Genomic DNA, 24,372 nt, shown 5'->3' on the forward strand with positions numbered 1-24,372 from the left:
GAAGACAGACCGCGAAGATGCCGAACAATCGCTGCATAGCAGAGCAATGCGCCATCAGTCTAAAGAGAAAGCTAAACAAGAACCCCGACTTTCACGAAGACTACAAAGACTTCATGAGAAACATCATAGCGAAAGGCTATGCTGTAAAGGTGCCCGAGGAACAGTTGAACAGAGACGATGGAAGGGTCTGGTACATTCCTCATCACGGGGTGTATCACCCAAAGAAGAAAAAGATCCGTGTAGTGTTTGACTGCGCCGCCTCATTCAGAGGAACTTCACTGAATGACCAGCTGCTTCAAGGTCCTGATCTTACTAATACCCTCATTGGCGTCTTGACTAGGTTTAGACAAGAGCTCGTTGCCATGATGGCAGACATAGAATCAATGTTCTACCAAGTTAGAATCCCTGATGAAGATGCTGATCTTCTGCGCTTCCTTTGGTGGCCAGATGGCGACGTTAGTCAAGCGATGGTGGAATGTAGAATGGCCGTACACTTGTTCGGAGCCACATCATCTCCCAGCTGTGCAAGCTACGCTCTCAGAAAAACTGCAGAAGATGGCAAAGGCAAAGCACCATCAGAGGCTGTGGAGACAATCTTCAGAAACTTTTATGTCGACGACTGTCTGAAGTCCGTGTCAACAGAAGACGATGCCATCGCACTGTCAAGAGACCTTAGAACTCTGTGTTCGAATGGAGGATTCCATCTGACTAAGTGGATAAGCAACAGCAGAGCAGTTCTAGCTTCTATCCCAGAAAAGGAAAGAGCCACTGAAGTCAAAGATCTGGACCTGAGCCACGATGTCCTTCCTATCGAGAGAGCTCTTGGTGTACAATGGTGCATCGAGTCAGACACGTTCAACTTCAGGATAATGGTGAACGAAAGACCATCCACAAGACGAGGGATTCTCTCCGTGGTCAGTTCCATCTACGACCCTCTTGGATTCCTGGCACCACTCATTCTGCCGGTGAAGCTGATGCTACGAGAGCTGTGTAGAGACAAGAGAGGATGGGATGAAGATATCCCAGAAGGTCAAGCTCAGAGATGGCACAGATGGTTGACAGATTTGCAACAACTTTCTAGCTTCAACGTCAGTAGATGCATCAAGCCCGCGACTTTTGGAGTTACAAAGACGGCTCAACTACATCATTTCTCAGACGCCAGTGAGGACGGCTATGGCACGGCTACTTACCTCTTGCTGACAAATCAACAGGGCCAGAAACATTGTGCCTTCCTCATGGGGAAATCCAGGGTGGCTCCGCTGAAGCAGGTCACCATCCCGAGACTGGAATTGACGGAAGCGGTTGTTGCAGTTAAAGTTGACCAGGTGATGCGGAAAGAGTTACAGCTCCCATTAGAAGAATCTGTCTTCTGGACGGATAGCACGACGGTGCTGAAGTATATAGAGAATGAGAAGATACGCTTCAAGACCTTCATAGCAAACAGAATCTCATCCATTGGAGAAGCTACATAACCATCTCAATGGAGGTACGTAAACACCTCATTAAACCCAGCAGATCAAGCCTCACGAGGATTGAAGGCTGAAAACTTCATGAGGAGTGAAACTTGGATACAAGGCCCAAGTTATCTGCTGGAAACAGAGAGATCATGGCCAGAAAGACCAGATACGCCAAGTCAGATTGCCGAAGGCGACGTCGAAGTCAAGAGATCAGTCACAGTAAATCTCATAACTATGAAAGAGAACTTTGACACAGTGAACAAGCTTGTTAACCATTTCTCAGGATGGCACCAGTTGAGGAAAGCAGTTGCATGGTTTCTAAGGTTGAAAGAGTTGCTGCTACACCTGAGCGGTAAGAGAAAAGAGTACCGAGCCACTGTCAGTCAGTCTGAAAGTAACCCTGATAAGCAGAGAATGCTTCTACAGCAGTATATGCAAACAGGAATTAAGTGGATCTTCAATCCTCCGGCTGCATCCCACCACGGAGGTGTCTGGGAAAGACAGGTACGCACCGTAAGAAAACTACTCAGTTCTGGACTGAAGCAGCAAGCGCTTGACGACGAGGGACTCCAAACCGTTCTGTGCGAGGTCGAAGCCATCATTAATGACCGACCGATAACTAAGACATCAGATGATCCCAATGACCTCGAAGCCCTGACTCCGAACCACCTGTTGTTGTTGAAAACACAGCCAGCCAAGCCCCCGGGAGTCTTCAAAAAGGAAGAGCTGTATGCCCGTCGGAAGTGGAGGCAAGTTCAGTATATGTCAGACCTTTTCTGGACCAGATGGACAAGAGAATACTTACCTCTGCCTCTGCTACAGGAGCGTCAAAAATGGTCCAAAATAAAGAGGAACTTCATTGTCAGAGACATTGTCTTAATCGTGGACGATTCAGCCCCTAGAAATTCTTGGTTGATGGGAAAAATAATTAAGACCATGCCAGACTCCAGAGGCGTCGTTCGTCGCGTTCGTTTGCAAACCAAGACCAGTACCCTGGAAAGACCGATCACAAAGCTCTGCCTGCTACAAGAAGCAGCGTGAAAGGTTCCTGAATGAAAAAAGTGGACACTTATATTGTAAATATGTTGAACTCATTAGTTTATGACTCTTAATGTTTGAGTAATTGATATGCTTCATGTGCCTCGTCAATTAGGGGCCGGAATGTAAGAGCCATAAAAGCTTAAGAAAATACTTTAAAATAGTGGTTAAATGGCATAATACAGTTAATTTACCTGACCGACTTATTGTATTAAGAAACCCCCTATTTTCTTGCTCCAGTAGTATAGTCCGAGACACCCCCTTCATTCTTGCCATAATGGAACAGTCCCTAAGCCACACATGGGTGCAGCCATTTCACAGTTTAAGCTGCACGTGGTTGAAGGAGGCAGAAGCTGTGAGGTTTGGAGCAGTACAGTTTTTGACCGTGTTCGTTTATACGTGTTTGCTTTGTAATTCCGTTTGTTAAGTGTTATAGTAAACAGTTTAAAAGACAAAGCTACGCTTGGGAACGTTTTATTTCAACACGCGTCTACTCGTTGTTAAAAACCCCACAGCTCAGTGGCTGCCTGTTTGGAAACTAAGAAGCGCCACTACAGGATCCATTCACGTCCCAATAATGGTGGTCCTCCATCTCGTAGTATATACATGTATAGTTTCTGTGTTTCCTTTCTGTTATATTCAACTGGCACCCTTATTTTTCCTCTGGGGTAGACCTTTTGCCCCGTATATGTCTTCAATACAATGGATGTGTCCTTTAAGGGTATGTGTGAGAATAGCCGCTCATAGTCTCGTCGAATCATGACAGTTAGGGCTGATCCTGTGTACAATTCCATCTTCACTGGGGACCCTGCTATCATGAGGGTGACCCAAATGGTTCGGTGATCTTCTTTTGCGATCACGTTGTGTAACTTTAAACAACTTAGTTGCCTGCTCCCGGAGTCCTTATCACTCTCCTGATCTTCTGAACTACTATCTGTCAGTTTCTTTACTTTCCTGTACTGTTCCTTATTAGTTCTTGTCGTGTTGGTCTTCTTTCCCGACCTGCAGACTCTTGCTATATGTCCTATTTTCCCGCATTGCCTGCATATTTTGTCTTTAAACCAGCAGTCCTTCTGCTCATGGGTTCTTCTGCCGCAGCGATAGCACTTTTTGGCTTCATACGCCATTTCGTTAGCGCTGTATTCTTGTGGTTTCTGTTGTATTTCCGCAGCTCCCCGTGCTGCTGCTTCGTAGGATACTGCCACGCTGAAAGCCTGTTCTAGCGTCAGGTCCTTTTTTCAAAGTAGTCGTTTCTGGGTTCCTTCACTCTGGAGCCCGCAGACAAACTTATCCCGTAAGGTGTCTGCCAGTCCTGCTCTGAACTGGCAGTGCTTCGATAACTTGCGTAGTTCCATAAGATAGTCAGCATTGCTCTCATCTTTGTGCTGGTTTCTTTTATGGAACTTGAATCTTTCTGCTATCAGCAGTGGTGTAGGGCTTAGATGTTCCTGTAAGATATGAACAATCTCCTCAAAACTTTTCTCCATTGGTTTAGCTGGGGTAATTAAATTCCGCAATAGGCCGTACGTACTCGCACCCATCAGATTTAATAATACCGACGCCCTTTTTCCATCAGCCACCTCATTTGCCTTGCAGTACACTTCAATTCTTCCCACATACGTGGTCCAGTCTTCTACCTCGTTGTCGAAAGCAGTGATACTGCCACTTTTCGGCATCTTGGCCGATTTTAAATGGCGCCTCCCACGCTTTTGCTTCTTCCCCAATGGAATAAAATGGAGCCTCCCGCGCTTTTGCTTCTTCCCCAACGGGATAAAATGGTGCCTCCCACGCTTTTGCTTCTTCCCCTTACTGCCACGTTGCTTCTAGCGTTCTACGGGGTAATGGCAGCGACCCGCAGCTTCGGCATGTCTCGCTTTCCTACCCCCCCGTTTAGTTTCTCTCCGCTGTCCTGTTCTCGAGCACCGACCGCACCCTGTGCGCTCCACCTTCTCTCTCTTGTTTTCTTTTACTGGCGACGCTGCGCGGCCCGATTTGTAGAGCCGCTCGATCGAGCTTGAGCCCGCCGCAGTCCGGAAGGGTCAGCGCGCTACCTGCTACCAGCACGATTCGCTGGAACCACAGTCTCTCCCGCAATTCTCCAAACACCGATGGATTCTTTGGGCAGTTGCACTCGGTCGACGCCCGTTGCTCAGACTACGCCCTTCCAGGACCTTCCTTTCAGGCGAGATCCCCGTGAGATGATGCCACACTGCAGGTGAGTTCGAACTTACTCGTCGCCACTGTAAAGTCCGCGCCTCAATAATACACGGACTTCGGGAGAACAGTTTAACAGGTACTTTACTGAACAAGAGGCAGCTTGAAACTGAAACTACAGAGGCCTGCTAGGGCCTTTTATACAGGGGTGGTCACTGCCGGTACTGCAGTCTAAGACCAGTTATTCCCTTAAAGGGACATACACAACAGTGAACACTGAAATAGAGAAAAAGCTGAAAAGGTTTGCCGGCATCTGAAAGAGAACGATTGATTAATATTTCAGCTAGGACCCTCCTGCTGCTCCATTAACGATAACTTGTCTTCCTCTTTCAGGATTGAGCTGCAGTGCATTTTCAGCTTTTTCTGATTTTATTCCCTGTAACTATGGGATGGTTTTGTTCAATAACTGTGAAATTTTAAGTTTTCCAGCACATAGGAAGCTTAAACCAAAAAATTACAGAATGATTTGCTCATTTTTGTTCCCTTATAATTTGAATATTAATGTTCACCTTACAAGAAAATGTCTTTATTCATGCCATAATTGAATGGTACTGGCCAGCTAAAATGATCCCAACTATCTTCTTTTCTTTCAGCTTAAAGCAATTCGTAGGTGTGGCAAACAATTTGGTGAGACACATCATCCCGTGAGAAGTCCCACAAATTTCTAGTTACCTAGCATTTGCTGCCCCAAGTGCCACACATACAGACTCTGGAGGCAAGGAGAGCCCCAGTTTCTGAGTGGACCAGAGTGATAAGACATCCCTTGCTACAGCACTTGTCCTTATTCATTTGTAATATTTGAATGAGAAAGTTTGCATCTGGAACTTGTTCACTAATTTATTTTGAAATCAATGAACAATGTTTTTCTCACAACTGTTAACTATTCAAATCAAATCAAATAGCGGTAAGATAAACATTTCTAGCAGTATAATTTATTCAGTCTAACAAAGACTGTTCACTGTTCAGTGTCTTTTATGGGCCTTTGCTATTACTTTAACAATAGCGGCAGCTGGATCACTCCCACATAGTTGTAAAGAGCCTCTGCCGAATAAAAATAAACTTGATTCAGTGCTCGCGTGTATGCTGTTCCTCATTTTACTTTCATTGACTCTCCCACTCAGAAATGGATTACCAAACGGTACAAGTCTGTATAAATGCAGCAGCTGGCTTTCAATAGTCCCCAAGACTTTTTAATTTTAGTAATCAACCATGTAGAAATTAAAAATTCATAACACTGTTAATCTTTGTTAATGGTTATTAAAATTAGATATTTGCAATTGGTTGTTAGTCAGTGGAAGTTGTAGTGTATGTACCTTTAAGTCAGAACTACTTTTACAGCTCCTGTATACTGTAGTACCGGCAGTGACCACAGCTGTATATAAGCTTTGCGCATGCCTCTGTACCCCCAGTCTTGAGACTACCCTCCTCCAGTAAAGACCTGTTTATTGTTAATGTACAGCATCCGTGTGATTATTTGATAACAGCATATCCACTGAACCATGGATCCAGCAGTGGCGACGAGTGTCGATTCGAATCTACCTGCAACATAAAAAAAAAAATAGTTGAGGCCAGGAACACGGGCGTCGACCACGAGCAACCGCCCAGCAGTCAGGCAGAGATTGAACTTCGCAGGGGAGCAGCAAGAGACCGACGACAGGTCCAGCGCAGACCCTTCCCGAGCAGCGGCGGCTGGAGCCGACCGACGGCGGAGAGGAAGCCGAGCAGCGTCGACGGGGTGAGACAGAGGGTGAAGAGTGCAGGGCGCAGCCGGGGGTTGAACACCGAGCGGCGTCGAGAAAAAGAAAACAAACCGGAGAGAGAGAGGGTAGAGAAGCAGTCGGGTCCTAGACTGAGCGGCGTCGAAAAATATAAAAAGAAGAACGCGCAGAGCACAGCCAGGGCTCATGGGCTGAACAGGGTCCACAGGGCAAAGAAAGGGGAGCGCGGGAGACGCCATTGAGCCGCAGAGAAAAAGAAAGAGCGCGGGAGACGCCATTTTTAGAAGCCGCAGCGGAGAAGAAGGGCGAGCGTGGGAAGGAAGGAAAGCGTGGGAGACGCCACTTTGTGCCAGCGGAGAAGAAGGGGAAGCGCGGGAGGCGCCATTTTTGACAGTTAACTCACACCCAAGGATGCCAAAGAGTGGCAGTATCCCTACGTTCGACAATGAAGTTGAAGATTGGGCGACATATGTGAAACGTATTGAGGTGTACTGCAGGGCAAATGAAGTGCCAGATGCTAATAAAGCACTGGTTCTGTTAAATTCCATGGGTGCAAAAACTTATGGGTTACTGCGAAATCTAATAACCCCAGAGAAGCCGGTAAACAAGAATTTTAAAAGCATAGTAGAAATCCTACAGGACCACTTAAACCCCACACCGCTGCTGATAGCAGAACGATTTAAGTTCCATAAAAGGAACCAACACAAAGATGAAAGCAATGCTGAGTACCTAACGGAACTGCGCAAGCTATCGAAACACTGCCAGTTTGGAGCGGGACTAGCAGATACGTTAAGGGACAAGTTTGTGTGTGGGCTACAAAGTGAAGGAACCCAGAAACGGCTTCTATCAGAAAAGGACCTTACGCTGGACAAAGCTTTCAGTATGGCAGTATCACACAAAGCAGCCGCAAGGGGCGCTGCAGAGATACAATGGAGACTGCAAGAATATGGCACCAATGAAATGTCCTATGGAACAGGGAAGTGCTATCGCTGCGGCAGAACAACACATGACCAGAAAGATTGTTGGTTCAAGGACCAAGTATGCAGACAGTGTGGGAAAGCAGGACACATAGCAAGAGTCTGCAGGTCTGGGAAGATAACCAACAGTAAGAAATCTCCACAGGAGAAGAATAAAAAGGTACACCAGGTGATGGACAGTGGTTCAGACGAACAGAAAAGTGACACAGACTCCGGAATCAAGGAGCTGGGTTGTCTGAAAATACATAAGGTAACAGAAATGGAGGATCACCAGACTATCTGGGTTACACTCAAGATAGACAGAGTCCAAGTGAAAATGGAATTGGACACAGGGTCAGCTCTAACAGTCATAAATCAAAGAGACTACAAACGGCTATTTTCACACATACCCTTGAAAGCTACAGAGATTGTCTTGAAGACGTATACGGGGCAAAAAGTCTACCCCAAAGGAAAAATAAGGGTGAAAGTGACATATAAAGGCCAGGAAATACCTAAAATGGATATATATGTATTGCCAGATGGAGGACTACCACTGCTAGGACGTGAATGGATCCGGAAGATGCAATTAGATTGGCATTCCATACAGGCACCGAAGGTTGAGACCAAAAGGGATGATGACGTCACACCTGGACGACTGTCAAAAATGCTAACTGACGCAAAAGAAGTGTTCCAGGAGGGACTAGGAACACTAAGAGGAATAACAGCAACGATTAAAATAGAGGAAAATGCAAGCCCAAAGTTTCTGAAGGCCAGACCATTGCCTTATGCGATCAGACCAGCTGTTGAAGCAGAGCTGGAAGGGTTGGATCGTTCAGGAGTACTGTCCAAAGTGGACTGGAGCGAGTGGGCTACACCCATCGTTCCTGTAATGAAGAGGTCGTTGAGTAATATGCCTGGGGAACCAAAGAAGGTCTGCATCCGTGGGGATTTTAAGGTGACAGTGAACCCAGTCCTTCACACGGTACAATATCTGCTTCCACGAATTGAGGATATTTTCACCTCACTATCTGGAGGTAAACGCTTCACCAAAATTGATCTAGCCCAGGCGTACTTGCAAATGGAGGTAGAGGAAGCTTCGAAACAATACCTTACGATCAACACTCATAAAGGTCTCTATCAATACAACCGGCTGGTGTTTGGAGTAGCCTCGGCTCCGGCAATCTGGCAAAGGGCGATGGATCAGGTCCTGCAAGGGATTCCAGGGACCCAGTGTTATTTGGACGACATCTTGATCACGGGCGAAAATGACGGTGATCACCTCGCCAACTTGGAGAAGGTGCTCACCAGATTAAAGGAGTATGGGCTACGAGCTAATCGCCACAAGTGCAAGTTTTACCAGAAACAGATCTCGTATTGTGGCCACGTCATCAATGAAGAGGGGTTACATAAGTCTCCTGACAAGATTGAGGCAGTAGTCAAGGCTCCAGCACCGGAAAATGTGTCACAACTGAGGTCGTTCCTCGGGCTGGTAAACTACTACCACAAGTTCTTACCAAATTTGTCTATGGTATTACACACACTGAACACCCTACTGCAAACAGGGGTACCATGGAAGTGGGATGACGAACGTAGACGAGCTTTCCAGAAGTGTAAAGAATTGATCACATCAAAAGAGGTGTTGGCCCATTTCAACCCAGCACTACCAATTCGTTTGGCATGTGATGCATCACCCTATGGTATTGGAGCGGTGCTGTCGCACAAATTCCCTGATGGGTTGGAGAGGCCAGTAGCCTTTGCGTCTCGGTCACTAACCTCAGCCGAGCGCAACTACGCCCAGATTGACAGGGAGCCCTCAGCCTAGTATGGGGAGTAAAAAAATTCAACCACTATCTGCATGGGCAGAAGTTCACCTTGCTGACTGACCACCAACCACTTGTCTCCATCTTTAATCCTAAGAAGGGCATTCCAGTGATGACTGCACAGCGGTTACAAAGATGGTCCCTGTTTCTAGGGGTGAATCAATATGAAATAGAATATAAAGGCATGAAACAGCATGGGAACGCTGATGGGCTATCGCGCCTGCCACTGCCTACTGTGGAGGAAGCACCAGCAGTGGACCCTATCGAGATATTTTATTCGTCAATAATTGAACGATTGCCAGTAACGAACGTGGATATAGAGAAGGAGACCCGCAATGATCCGACGCTGTCTCGGGTATATGAATTGACGGTGAGGGGATGGCCAACTCATGGCAACTCACTGTTGCCAGCATTCTCATCCAGAAGAGAACAGCTGTCAGTATGCCAGGGGACAGCGATGTGTGGATCCAGAGTGGTGATTCCACCCAAGTTAAGGGAGAGAGTGCTAAATGAGCTACATGAAGGTCATCTGGGGGGAGTGAAAATGAAAAGCCTTGCTAGGGCTTATGTGTGGTGGCCGGGAATCGATCAACAAATCGAAGACCTAACTAAGAGCTGCTTAGGATGCCAGAAGGTCCAAAATGCACCACCACATGCTCCTCTACACCCATGGGAGTGGCCCTCCTCTCCATGGCAATGGGTGCATATTGATTTTGCTGGTCCATTCATGGACTCAATGTTCTTAATAGCAGTGGATGCTCATTCAAAGTGGCCTGAGGTGATAAAAATGTCTTTAACCACTACAGAGAAAACGATTGCAGTCCTACAGACCATATTTGCCAGAAACGGTTTGCCAGAGCAGATTTGCTCTGATAATGGACCACAGTTTGTGTCCGACGAGTTCCAAAAATTTATGAGAAGGAATGGAGCAAGGCATTACACATCCGCCCCGTATCATCCAGCCACAAATGGATTGGCTGAGAGGTTCATACAAACCTTTAAGAAGGCGATAAAGGCCATGTGCAACGATGAAATTCAACTACAGCATAAGATGGACAATTTCTTATTAGCCTACCGAAACGCGACACATGCAGTTACCAACCAGATCCCGGCCATGATGTTCTTTAACCGAAGGTTGAGATCTCGTCTGGACTTGCTCAGACCAAATGTGCGAAGAAATGTTGAGGACAAACAATTCCAGCACATCAATGAGAAGCCGACAAGGAGCTTCAATGTAGGGTAACAAGTCTTGGCCCGTGACTATCGAACAGAGAAATGGCAACCCGGAACGATATGTACAAGGCAGGGGCCATTAATGTACACAGTGGATGTCGGGGAGAACATTGTGAGACGCCACATCGATCAGATCTTAGCGTCACAGGAAAGCGTCAACCCCATGTCTCGAGTACCTGGGGATGAACCTGACATACCGGTAGCATCTACCTCAGACCCAGTAGCAGTGGAACCCGATGAACTACTTGATGAAAAGGGGTCAGAATCGCCTCTGCACCAAGAACAAGAACCTCCGGAAAGGCGCTATCCCGAAAGGGTCAGGAAGCCGCCCCAAAGACTGAATCTATAAATGGACTTTTGTTGTTTAATGTACATGTTGAAATGTCAATTGTTATTTGAATATTAGGGGTACTACTAATCTAAAAGGGGAGGAATTGTAGTGTATGTGCCTTTAAGTCAGAACTACTTTTACAGCTCCTGTATACTGTAGTACCGGCAGTGACCACACCTGTATATAAGCTTTGCGCATGCCTCTGTACCCCAGTCTAGAGACTACCCTCCCCCAGTAAAGACCTGTTTATTGTTAATGTACAGCATCCTTGTGATTATTTGATAACAGCATATCCACTGAACCATGGATCCAACAGAAGTGATGTGGAGTTGCAGTACACTTTGGTGATCAACAAGATAACATTGAATAAAATTGCATAGCCAGAAGGATACTGAATCGCAAACATGCATTACCCACTGGCTCTTTGTCTTCCGACACCAAAAGTAGCATAAGAGTTTCAAATTGGCAAAATTAGTCTTTATGTTAGAAACATCTTCACCCAAAGAGCGAATAACACTTGGTGGCGGGGGGTGTTCGGGTGGTGGGGGGGGCAAGTTTTCTTATTTGTAGTAAAATTGTAAACATGGGTCCCGAATTTCTGAGGAACACAGAGGATATCACTCGCAGTGACTAATATGCTGAACTATAAGTTCCAGTTTACCAATTGTTGTGCCATGTGCAAAATTTGACAATATTCTGTGTCAGTAATTTGATGCCAACTTTGTGCCAGTCAGAAAATAGCACTCTTGTCTTTCAAACTTTCTTTGACCATTTTATTGCCACATTGTACTTTCCAAAATGAGCTTAACTTGGCAGCTAACAGTTATTGCGAGTAAACTAAAAACAGCACCAATTGAGACAGTTATTAGGCGGCAAATCTAATGTTATATAATGTCATCTAATATAATATTTTCTAATGAGATCTAATCTAATATAATCTAATCTGATGTAATCTAATCAAATGTTATCTAATATAATCTAATCTAATGTAATCTAATCAATTTAAGTAATGCTGCCATTTATGATTAGTTGTGCTTATTAACCCTTTTTCCAAAAACTACACATATTCATTATTATTCATTCATACAATGTCTTTCAAATACTAGAATTCCAAGCTGTTACACTGACACTATGAATCGCACTCTGGCCACGCGTTATTGCACTCAATACACTTAAGTCAATGGCCCAGAAATTCGGGTCGGGAGCTTCCCGCGGGTGCAAGCCCCCGACCTGCACTTATCTTGCGCGCCGGCAGTTGAGCTGTAGGGCCCTGTCGAATTCCGCTCCGGGGCCTGGCCCAGCTGCCGGCGCACTGTGCTTGCGTGTCCCAGGGGTGTAGTTAGTGCGATGCGTCCCCTGGGATCACGTGAGCCATGGGCAGCCAATCGGAGGAGGGAAAAGCCCATTCATAAGATTGACAGGAAGACCTGTCTAAACTTATGAATACTGCGGGCCTCAAAATAGCATTAAACCTTCAAATAATTTTTTTTTTAATCACACTTTTTCAATAAACTACAAATTACATTAAATAACTATTTTAAACAATAATTTAAATTTTTGAAAAAAATAATTTTATAAAAAAATGGCTAAAAATAAACTTACCTTGCTTTAAAGTATTTAAAAATAATAAACCTGTGGAAAAAATGTTTTAATTTTAATGAATTGACCACTTACCTTGTAAAAAGCAGGCCTTACGACTGCTTTTTAAATGTGTAAATCCTACAGGCTTAACCTCGCGTGAAAACCTGCAAAAAAAACCTAAGTTCAAAGCGCACGCGCAGCCTCCCCTGCGCGCGCGTTCGACCTCTGAACCCCTTCATTCAGAGGATCGGAAGTGCCGGTTTCCCGCGCATGCGCAGTGCATGCAGGAAACCCGCACTTCCATTCAGCCTACGGGTGAGTACCCCGTGTGTACTCACCCGTGGAGAGCCGAATTTCTGGGCCAATACCTTCTTGTACACTCGAAATATTTTTTAACAAGTGAGTGTTGAAACCTTACTGATACATTATGATGTACAGTATTAGAAAGCAGCACTTACGATTTCTAAGAACGTTGCTGCACTTTCCTCTGCTGTACGTGGGTGTATATAATTACCTGGGCAGATGCATAGTGGGAAATTAGGCAGAAAATTGGCTGGGTTCCATTGAGGGCATGTGGTCAACCCTGACCTTTTATCCTTTGCGCTCTCCATGCAATTATTTACATGTAAACACAACAGAAGAAAACCTTCTTCACTTTCTCCATTAAACTAATTTGCAATATGTTGCATTTCTGCTTTATTCTGAAACCCCCATTCCCTCATTCTATTATGCGCATAGGATCTTTGGCGATCAATGCTGGCAAGACATCTGACTGCAAGAGATCACAGTGAGCCTGATCCTGTCCTTACCCAGCGTCTACATATGAGCATTTCCATTAGAGATTGCTGTATGGACATCAAGAGTGGGATTTCCTCCTCCCTGGTTAAGGGACATTGCATCCAACTGTAGTGTCCCTATTACTGTTGCTATGGAAATACACAAACCAGAAATTAAGACTGGGCTTCCCAATTCTGTACAGCTATGAATCAGAGGGTTAAAATTTCTGTGGTTCTTCTCCCAATCACCTGTTGTGACTTCGGCAGAAACTGCCAGAGAAAGTGCATAAACGGCGGGGGATCTCTGCCAATCTCCCACTGAAGTTACAGTCGGAGCTCGGGAGAACCCCTACAACATTTTCACCCCTGAATCTTTGAGATTCTGAGCCATCGGGGGAATAGACAACATTTTAAATCTAGAGCGGAATCAGAAGAGAAAAGAGTCAAAGAAATGTGTAGCATTATTAAAGAAATTGCTTATATTCGGCAGTTTACCTCCTTTATTTAAAAACAAACAGCACGTAACCAAAAGGTTCACTGGAACAAAACAGGATAGTCTATCTGGGTTGCAAGATTTTATAAATTACTGTACCTGGAGCCTATGTTTTAATGAATCATGTTTATTAAACTGCAGTGCTCCAAACTCTAGATGGATTATACATTATTAGCATAATTAATTTAGTATTCTTATCTAGTTTTATGCATCACTTCTTGGTAACTTTGATGAACATGCTTTCATTCATCGGGTGGGGGTGCAATCTGCTCTGAGACATTATTGTGATATTCCAATATACATTGTTCAGTTCAGTGAAATGCGTTGACTCAATGAACCAGGAAATAGGAAAAGAAACCCTCCTAAGAAAAAAAAAGTGAATTCACCGAAGCAAGAAATGGGAAACAGGTCTCTGGAGAATCAAATGCACATTTACTAAATTTGTCTCAAAAAAAAATAATTACCAAGGTAATTACATTTAATAGCTTTTATCAAAACAATAATTAAAGAGGTGAGTTGTTTTTCTTCTGTTAAATGTCTAAGAGTGGGGAACATTGAATTTCAATGGTGTTCACTCAAGTGGGCTTCAGCCATAGTGAACTGAAACAAAGTGAAAGTTCTGTTGGATAAAACACAATGGGATATAGGGGAAATACTCAAGCAATTAAGCCCACAACTGTAGTGGTTAAAGAGCCTGCTCTGTGCCATTATAAATTTAAGGTCAACCCAGGTGGCAGCACAATGAGATGCAGTGCAGGGAAGCTTGGGTGAGGTGGCACTCCTGGCATTCTCTCAATCACACCCCAGCTCTCAGCACCCAGCCTCACCTACTGACTTCTGATCTCGCCTCCTGACTTCACCTCCCGACTTCACCCTCCAGATCCCCAAGTAAAGAGAAATGTAACCTGCAGAGTGAGGTACAGATACTATAGGAGGCTGGCAGCAAAGGAATCGGGTTATTGAGGGACAGGCCTGAATGTCTGCTGTCTCCTGGCTGCATCCCCAGCAGTCAGGCCCAAGCCCAGGACAAGGTCTTGGCCTTTCTGCTCCCTCTTAGATCGAGGCACAAGCCACCTCATTCCTTCTCAGGCCATGATATTACAGATGGCTGCCAGCTATTGATTCCTTCAGAATCTCTGTTCTTCAAACCTATTTCATTCCATTCTGTCCCAGAACGCAGCCAATACCCTTCCACAACTTCCTGTACAAGAGAAATGTGTTGTTATGCCACACGCGGTAGATTCACTCCATGAAATGTTCTTCATATGTTTTATGGAGCTGATGTCACAATTGAAACAAATAATTTGGGGTGGAGGGAGTGTATTCATTCAATACATCTATTTGATTGTCATTTAAATCAAAATTTAAATCTAAGTTTTATCATTTTAATTTTAAATACTTGCTCAGATACATGATGAGGACTTGCAGGATATCATAAAATCATAGAATGATACAGTACAAAAGGAGGCCATTCGGCCCATCGTACCGGCTCTTTGGTAGAGCTATCCAATTAATCCCACTAACCTGCTAGTTCCCCATAATCCTGTAATTTTTTTCCCTTCAAGTATTTATTCAACTCTCTTTTGAATGTTACTATTAAATCTGCTTCCATCACCCTTTCAGGCAGTGTATGATCTACATCCCACTCATGTTTGGAGGCAGTATCAGCGACGGCAGTACTTAAAACAGCGAGAGACCAAGCAGCGCAGACCTAATTGGAGGTGGAATCAGCAGCGGCCGAAACTTAAAACAGCAGGAGACCAGGCAGCGCAGACCTAATTGAAGGCGGTATCAGCGGCGGCCGAACCTTCAATGATTTCCAAAAAGACAAGGAGTGACATCATAGCAGGTAAGTGATTGGTTGGTGAGTATTAAGGTTTTCTTTTCTCTCTTTTCTCTCTAACCTAGGACAGTGGTTTAAACTAGGTGCGGGAAACTACAAAGTACTGTATTAAATTTACAGCTTAACTAGTTAAACTAGTTAATATAACTATAAATAATCACTGAACAAGGAATTTAACCAATTAAATAAATAAAATAAGGCTAGACTAAGATATGGCAGGGCAGGTTGTGTGTCTGGACAGTATCTGGGAGTTTGTGGACAGCGAGTCTGTCCCGAGCGAACACGTCTGCAGGAGATGGCTCCATCTCGAATCTCTCCGGCTCAGAGTCATTGACACCCCAACACATAAGGGAGGGGGAGGAATTTCTGGACAGTTTTATCCAGAATGCAGTCACACCCCAGAGGAAAGCATAGGTTCAGGAAGGGGAGTGTAAGAAACAGTTATTAGATTCATGGATGAAGTTTGACTCTTAGAACAGAAATTAAAACTGCAGTTAGGAATAAATGGGGGAAGTATCAGCAAGGTCAAATAACAAACACTGAAAGGCCTGAAAGTGATAAGGGGATCGTAAAATGCAAGACAACACAGGGTGGTGGTACCATAGCTAGACAAAATGAAGCCGAAAAGTCATAAAATGTCCTTAAAGAAACATAATAAAACATTCCTCAGAAAGATAAGAGAAAGGCCTCGTCAGCCAGGCAGAAAGGGGCAGTGAGAAATGTCTTCCCGCACCACACTTGGATTATAGATGATTGACAATAGATAGATCACAGCCCACCAAAATAACTATAAGAATAGAGGGCTGAGAGTGGGAATCAGACAGCGAGGGGCAAAGGCTTCTTCGAGGTGGAAATCAATGCTGGCTCAGGCCTAACACCTTGACTAAGTTTAGCCTCTGAGGTGGATCAATGCTGGCTCAGGCCTAACACCTCCAAAAGCCAGGGGGACGAATCAACAGAGGCGACTGCTGTTACTGACTGCAGAGACTTGCTGACCCAAGACCTCCACGCTGCCTCATCAGACATCCAACCAACCGTCCGTCCGGTCGTCGCATTCCGCTTCGGGGAGTCGTAGATTGCTTTCTACTGTCACGGGTTGTATGTCTATTATACTCAGCTTAAACCATATGTAATATCTGATTATGCTTTAAAACTGTAGCTCTTTAATAAAAGCCTTGCAACTTCTAAAGCCCTGTTGGGTAATCTGTGTGAGCCTGTGATCCTAATCTTACAGGAGGGTGTGACTGCTATGGAGCGGAGTAGTGGGGATTTAGGAGAGGTTGAGAAGGAGGTCCTGCAGACACTTGTCCTGTCCAACAGGTACAATGTACTCGCTACCTATGAGGACAAGGAGAAAGACGGCAGGGAGGACAGCCACAATGCAGATGAAGGCACCATGGCTCAGAAGGCTGTCCAAGGGGGGGAAGAGCAGAATAAAAATGTGGTAGTGATAGGGGACACTATAATTAGGGGATAGATAGTGTCCTCTACAGCCAAGAATGAGAATCCCGAAGGGTGTGTTGCCTACTCAGTGCCAGGGTAAGGGTTATCTCATGGCAGCTGGAGAGGAACTTGGAAAGGGAGGGGGTAAATCCAGTTGTCGTGGTCCATGTTGGAACAAACAACATAGGTAGCAACAGGGAGGAATTCCTGCTGAAAGAGTATCAGGAGTTAGGATCTAAATTAAAAAGCATGACCTCAAGGGTAATAATCTCTGGAATCACGTGCAAATTGGCATAGAAGCAGACAGATCAGGAGCATTAACACGTGGATAAAGGGCTGGTGTGGGAAAGAGGGGTTCCTTTTCATGGGACACTGGCACCAGTTCTGGGACAGGGCGGAGCTGTACCGATGGGACGGGCTCCACCTGAACCAGGATGATACCCATGTTTTAGCGGAAAGGGTAAATAGGGAGGTGGCAAAGGCTTTAAACTAGTAAGATGGGGGGAGGGATCTACAAGAAACATGACAAGCCTAAATATAAACAAAACAGGAAAAGAGAGCATAGGAAAGAATAAAGTAAGGGAGGACATTAATAGCAAGGGAATAAAAAGATTTATAGAACAGGAGTCTAAAAAGATAGTTAAACATAAAGTGAGAGGTAATCCTATTAATAATGAGTTAAACTGTCTGTACAGCAATGCACACAGTGTCCGTAATAAAACAGGAGAGCTGGAGGCAATCATACATTGCGAGGAACCAGACATAGTAGGGATTACTGAGACATGGCTACAGATAAATCAGGACTGGGAACTAAACATTGCAGGGTATAACATATTTAGAAAAGATAGAGAAGGAAAAAGAGGAGGTGAAGTAGCTGTACTTATTAGGGATAACATAATGGCAATAGAAAAAAGTGACGTAGCTATCAGCAAGACAGAAACATAATCCATGTGGAAAGAGATAAAAGATAATAAAGGATCAATCAAACTACTAGGGGTAGTCTACAGACCACCTACTAGTGGAAGGGAGGTGGAGGAAGAAATATGCAGCCAAATTAGGAAAATTAGTAAAAAACTTAGAATAATAATCATGGGGATTTCAACTACCCTGATATTAATTGGACAGAAGAGGTTATTAAAGGGGATAAGAAAATGGAGTTCCTGCAACTTCCTTTCCAACCCAATATGTAAAAAGCCCAACAAGGGAGGATTCACTATTGGATCTAGTAATGGGGAATGAACCAGAGCAGATAAGAGAAGTAAAAGTAGGGGAACATCTAGGCAATAGTGACCATAATATAATACGCTTTAAGATGATAATTCAGAATGACCTAAGTATGATGAAAACCATGGTAATAGATTGGAGAAAAGCTAATTTTGAGGGGCTCAGAATATAACTTGGGAAAATAAAAGGGGCAACAATATTGGCAAGCAATGATGTAGAACAGCAATGGAAAACATTTAAAATGGTGTTCAACAGAGTGCAGGACAAATATATTCCACTAAAAGGAAAGAACAAACTAAACACTAATGAGACTCCATGGATGAATAAAGCCATAAGGGAACAATTGAGGGTAAGGAAAGAGGCGTACATTAAGTACATAGGCAGCAGGGGAGTGCATGATAAGGGAGAATGTGAAGAGATTAGGATTGAAGTCAAAAAGCAATTAGGAAGGCAAAGACGAACTATGAAATTAACTTATCAAGGAACATTAAAAAAAGCAGTAAAATATTTTACAGGCACATTATTAAAAAAAGGAATGTTGGGATGGGAATAGGGCCATTAAGGGATAGTCAGGATAATACCATAGGTAACGATAGAGAATGGCAGAAATATTAATTAATTATTTTGCTTCTATATTTACTTGGGAGATAGAACAGGTGGAGATTGTAATGATCAATGACTTGTTATTCTATAGTGGACACTAGGTGGAGCCGTAGAGCTGTGTAGAGCTGTATATAAGACTACACTACCCAGCTGTATATATATAAGACTACATTACCCATGAGGCACTAGGCTACCCACAAGGCAGCAGTCAACATGGAAGCCTCTACAGATACTGTACCTAGTCCACATGTGCTCAATAAAGTAACTAGCAAAAGCTAGCTGTGTTCATAATAAGAATGTCTATTTATTAATGAACATAAGAGAGATGACATTGGATGATGAGATTAGTAATGAGATAAGTGCATTTAAATTAAAAGAGGGGATATATTAAATAAACTAATCAATCTCAAAGGGTGCGATTTTCTGACTGGGGGTGCATTGGAGGCGGGACTGCTGCTTGTCGGGTCGATGTCCCGCCTCCATTGATTTGTGGCCAACCCACGCTATTTTCCCTTGATTGACCTTGTTAAGCCCACCCAGTGGGCTTAGCAGGTCAATTAAGGGAAAGCCGGTTGCAGAGCAAGTCAACGTATGACGTTCCATCTGTCAAAAATTTTTGACAGATGAATTGTCATCATTTGACAGCTCTGTGAAGCTGTCAAACAGTGACAATCTCTGCAGCTTGATGAGGTCTTGCATACAAGACCTCATCAACCTTCATTCTTTTACAGAAATGAGATGTTTGTTGCATCTGAGAATGTAACGGCCATCTCTCATCGGCAACATGGAGGTGTGAGACTCTCCGCATACAATCCAACTGAAGCCTGCAGGAAGAAACAGAGGTAAGTACACTTTTAAAAACACTTAGGCCTAGAAATTCGGTTTTGGCGCAGCGAGGGCTTTAGCGCCGGAAGTTAGTGCCGGCGCTAAGTCCCCCTGCGCGCGCCAAAAATTCAGTAGCGCCGCGCCCAAACGGCTGCCGGCGCTACTGAGGGGTCTCAGCGCCTCAAAACTGGCGCCACGCGCCACATTGCGGCGCTATTCCGGCGCTGCAGCGCCCGCTGCGGTGCGGCAGGCTCGGGAAGTGCAGGCCTCCTCCTTCCGTTAAGGAGGAGCTGCCTGCACCCGGCCGCGGCCCGCGATAATCTTTTTAAAAATGAGCCCGGCCCCTCGGACAAGTGCCGGGCTTGCTTCTGTTCCGGGGGGGGGGGGGGGAAGTCCGGGGAGGGAGCTGCGGCCAGGCGGCCGGCGGGAAAGCGGCCGGCCGCCGTGGGGCCTTTAATGCGCCGGCGCAAAGTTCTGTAAGGCACCTCTGCCAGAACGTTGCTTGCGGCTGCCACGGGCGAGGCGGCCGCAACTCAATTTCCGAGTTCGGGCGGGTTACCATGGCAACCGGGACGCTGCGCACACCGATGACGTCATCGGTGCCGGCGCAGCGCTACTGGCCTAACGTCGATTTAGGGCCCCTGTCAATTTCTAAACTGGCCATAACTTCGGCGCTAGGCCCTCTAGCGCCTCAAAAGCGGCGCTAAGGCCAGCGAATTTCTAGGCCTTAGGACTTACCTCAGATACTCACCTCTACACTCTTGCACCCATCACTTACCTTCACACCACACTTTTGCACCCCCGACCCCTGCAGACCGCCTACTCACCTTGCTGAGCTGGCAGGTTTTGGCACCTTCGGGAAGCCCGCATTTGTGAGGGCAAAAAGGGAATGATCCTATTTTCAGCCTGTTAACTACCTGTTAACAGGTAGTTAATAGGCTCTAATCCCTTCCTGCCTCAAAGGAGATGGGACCTGGTGCGGGACGCCTACCCGCCTCCTGGGAAGATGGCATGGAGGTGGGTTGGGGGCAGGTTTGCCACCCGACCCCAAATTCTGTGATTTTCCCAGCAGTCCCGCCTCCATACCCGCCTCCCCAGGGCTGGGAAATCGCCCCCAAAGAGGATAAAACCCCTGATGCGGATGGATTGCATCCACACATTTTAAAATAATCTAGGAGAGAGATAGCAGAGACATTACTACACATATTTAATAATTCATTAGAAAAAGATGTATTTCCAGAGGACTGGCGGATAGCTAACATAATACTTATATTTAAGAAGGGGGATAGAACATGTCCAGGGAATTATAGACCAGTCAGTTTAACATTGTGATAGGAAAAATAATGGAATCCCTGCTAAAGGAGAAAATAGATGAACATCTGAAAACCAAAAACACAGTAATGAATAGTCAGCATGGATTTCAAAAGGGAAAGTATTGCTTGACCAACCTCATTGAATTTTTCGAAGAGGCAACAGAGAGAGTAGAGGACAGGCAAAAAGGAAAAGCAGGTGGGATGGCATTGTTAGTAAAGGATGAAATCAGAGCAGTAGTGAGAAAGGATATTGGCTCAGAAAATCAAGATGTAGAATCAGTCTGGGTGGAGCTAAGAAGCACCAAGGGGCAGAAAACATTGATGGGAGTTGCCCATAGGCCTCCAAACAGTAGTGGTAATGTAGGGGACGGCATCAAACAGGAAATTAGAGATGCATGTAACAAGGGTACTACAGCAATCATGCGTGACTTTAATCTACATATTGACTGGTCAAACCAAATTAGCAATAATACTGTGGAGGATGAATTCCTGGAGTATGTACAAGATGGTTTTTTAGACCAGTACATTGAGTAGCCAACTAAGGAACAGATTATCCTAGATTGGGTATTGTACAATGAGAAGGGGTTAATTAATAATCTTACTGTGTGGGGTCCTTTAGGGAAGAGTGACCATAACATGATAGAATTCTTCATTAAGATGGAAAGTGAAGTAGTCAAATCCGAAACTAGGGTCCTAAATCTAAACAAAGGAAACTACGAAGGTATGAGGAGGGAGTTGGCTATGATAGATTGGGGAGCTTCATTGAAAGGCATGACGGTGGATAGGCAATAGCTAACATTTAAGGACGAATGCATGAATTGCAACAGTTATACGTTCCTTTCTGGCGCAAAAACACAAAAGGAAAAGCAGCCCAACCATGGCTAACAAAAGAAATTAAGGGTAGTATTAGATCCAAAGAGGAGTCATATAATGTTGCTAGAAAAAGTAGCAAGCCTGAGGATTGGGCGCAGTTTAGAATTCAGCAAAAAAGGACCAAGAGTTTGATTAAGAGGGGAAAAATAGTGTATGAGAGTAAACTTGCAAGGAACATAAAAGCAGACTGTAAAAGCTTCTACAAGTATGTAAAAAGAAAAAGCTTAGTGAAGACAAATGTAGATCCCTTACAGTCAGAAATGGGAGAATGTATAATGGGGAACAAGGAAATGGAAGAGCAATTAAACAAATACTTTGGTTCTGTCTTCATGGAAGAGGACACAAATAACTTCCCAGAAATGCTAGGGAACCAAGGGTCTAGTGAGAAGGAGGAATTAAAGGAAATTAGTGTTAATAAAAAAATAGTGCTGGAGAAATTAATGGGACTGAAAGCCAATAAATCCCCAGGGCCTGATAATCTGCATCCCAGAATACTAAAAGAGGTAGTCATGGAAATAGTGGATCCATTGGTTGTCATCTTCCAAAATTCTATAGATTATGGAACAGTTCCTGCAGATTGGAGGGTGGCAAATGTAAACTCACTATTTAAAAAAGGAGGGAGAGAGTAAACAGGGAATTACAGACCGCTTAGCCTAACATCAGTAGTAGGGAAAATGCTAGAGTCTATTATAAAGCATGTAATAACAGGGCACTTAGAAAATATCAACGGGATTAGAAAAAGTCAATATGGATTAAGGAAAGGGAAATCATGTTTGACAAACCTACTGGAGATTTTTGAGGATGTAACTAGTAGAATAGATAAGGGAGAACCAGTGGATGTGGTGTATTTGGTTTTTCACAAGGCCTTTGATAAAGTCCCACATAAGAGGTTAGTGTGCAAAATTAAAGCACATGGGATTGGGGGTAATATACTAGCATGGATTGAAAATTGGTTAACAGACAAGAAACAGAAAGTAGGAATAAATGGGTCTTTTTCAGGGTGGCAGGCAGTGACTAGTGGGGTACTGCAGGGATCAGTGCTTGGGCCCCAGCTATTCACAATATATATCAAGTTGAGTGAGTGGGCAAATACATGGCAGATGCAGTATAACGTGGATAAATGTGAAGTTATCCACTTCGGTAGGAAAAACAGAAAGGCAGAGTATTATTTAAATGGTGATAGATTGGAAAATGAGGTACAGAGGGACCTGGGTCCTTGTACACCAGTCACTGAAAGCAAAAATGCAGGTGCAGCAAGCAGTTAGGAAGTCAAATGGTATGTTGGCTTTCATTGCAAGAGGATTTGAGTACAGGAGCAAGGATGTCTTACTACAGTAATACAGGGCCTTGGTGAGACCACAGCTTCAGCTTCAGCTTAGGCAGTTCCTCGGAACCGAGGATGACTTGCTTCCACATTAAAAATGAGTTCGCGGGTGACTGATGAGGCCAATGCGGCACCTACAGTTGTGGCACAGGTTAGCAAGGCCATAAAAAAAACAAGCACCAGGGTTTATTTCTAGAGGTATAGAATTGAAAAGTTGGGAAGTTATGCTAAATCCATATCAAACCTTGGTTAGACCACACTTGGAGTACTGTGTACAGTTCTGGTCGCCATATTATAAAAAGGATATAGAGGCACTGGAGTGGGTGCAGAGAAGATTTACAAGGATGATACCAGAAATGCAAGGTATACATATCAGGAAAGGATGAATAGGCTGGGTCTCTTTTCTCTTGAAAAAAGAAGGCTGAGGGGTGACCTAATAGAGGTCTTTAAAATTATGAAAGGTTTTGATAGCGTGGATGCAGAGAGAATGTTTTCACTTGTGGGGAAGAGTATAACTAGAGGCCAGCAATATAAGATAGTCACCAAGAAATCAAATAGGGAATTCAGAAGTAACTTCTTTACCCAAAGAGTGGTGAGAATGTGGAACTCACTACCACAGGGAATAGTTGAAATGAATAGTCTAGTTGCATTTAAGGGGTGGTTAGATAAGCATATGAGGGAGAAGGGAATAGAGGGTTATGCTGATAGATTTAGATGAGGAAAGATGGAAGGAGGCTCGAGTGGAGCATAAATGCCGGCATGGACTGGTTGGGTCGAATGGCCTGTTTCTGTGCCATATATCTTATGTAATCCTATGTAATGTTATGCCTATGAATTCAATTGTGACTCATCATTCATAATTTATGATATCAGTCTAATCATCATCATCATCATGGCATATAAAACAGACCTCATGGTTCATTTCTCTGTTTCCCCTTTGAAGCAATCCGTAGACTGATCATTCATTGGTGGAAACCAAATGTTGAGCACTCATGGCCCAGTGCCAGCTGTGACCCAGTGGTAGCACTTTTGCCTCTGATGCAAAAGGTTATGGGTTCATGTCCCACTCCAAGACTTGAGCACATAATCTAGGCTGACATTCCAGTGCAAGTGCTGTCTTTCAGATGAGACATTAAACGGAGCCTTGTCTTCACTCTCAGGTAGATGTTAAAGATCCCCCAGCACTATTTTGAAGAAGAGCAGGGGTGTCCCCCCTGATGTATTGGCCAATATTTATCCCTCAACCAGCATTACTAAATTAGTTTAATTGATCATTATCACATTGTTGTTTGTGGAACCTTACTGTG

The sequence above is a fragment of the Somniosus microcephalus genome, chromosome 12 (assembly GCF_052327205.1).
Source record: "Somniosus microcephalus isolate GS21.2 chromosome 12, FLI_Smic_1.0, whole genome shotgun sequence".
Lineage (NCBI taxonomy): Eukaryota > Metazoa > Chordata > Chondrichthyes > Squaliformes > Somniosidae > Somniosus > Somniosus microcephalus.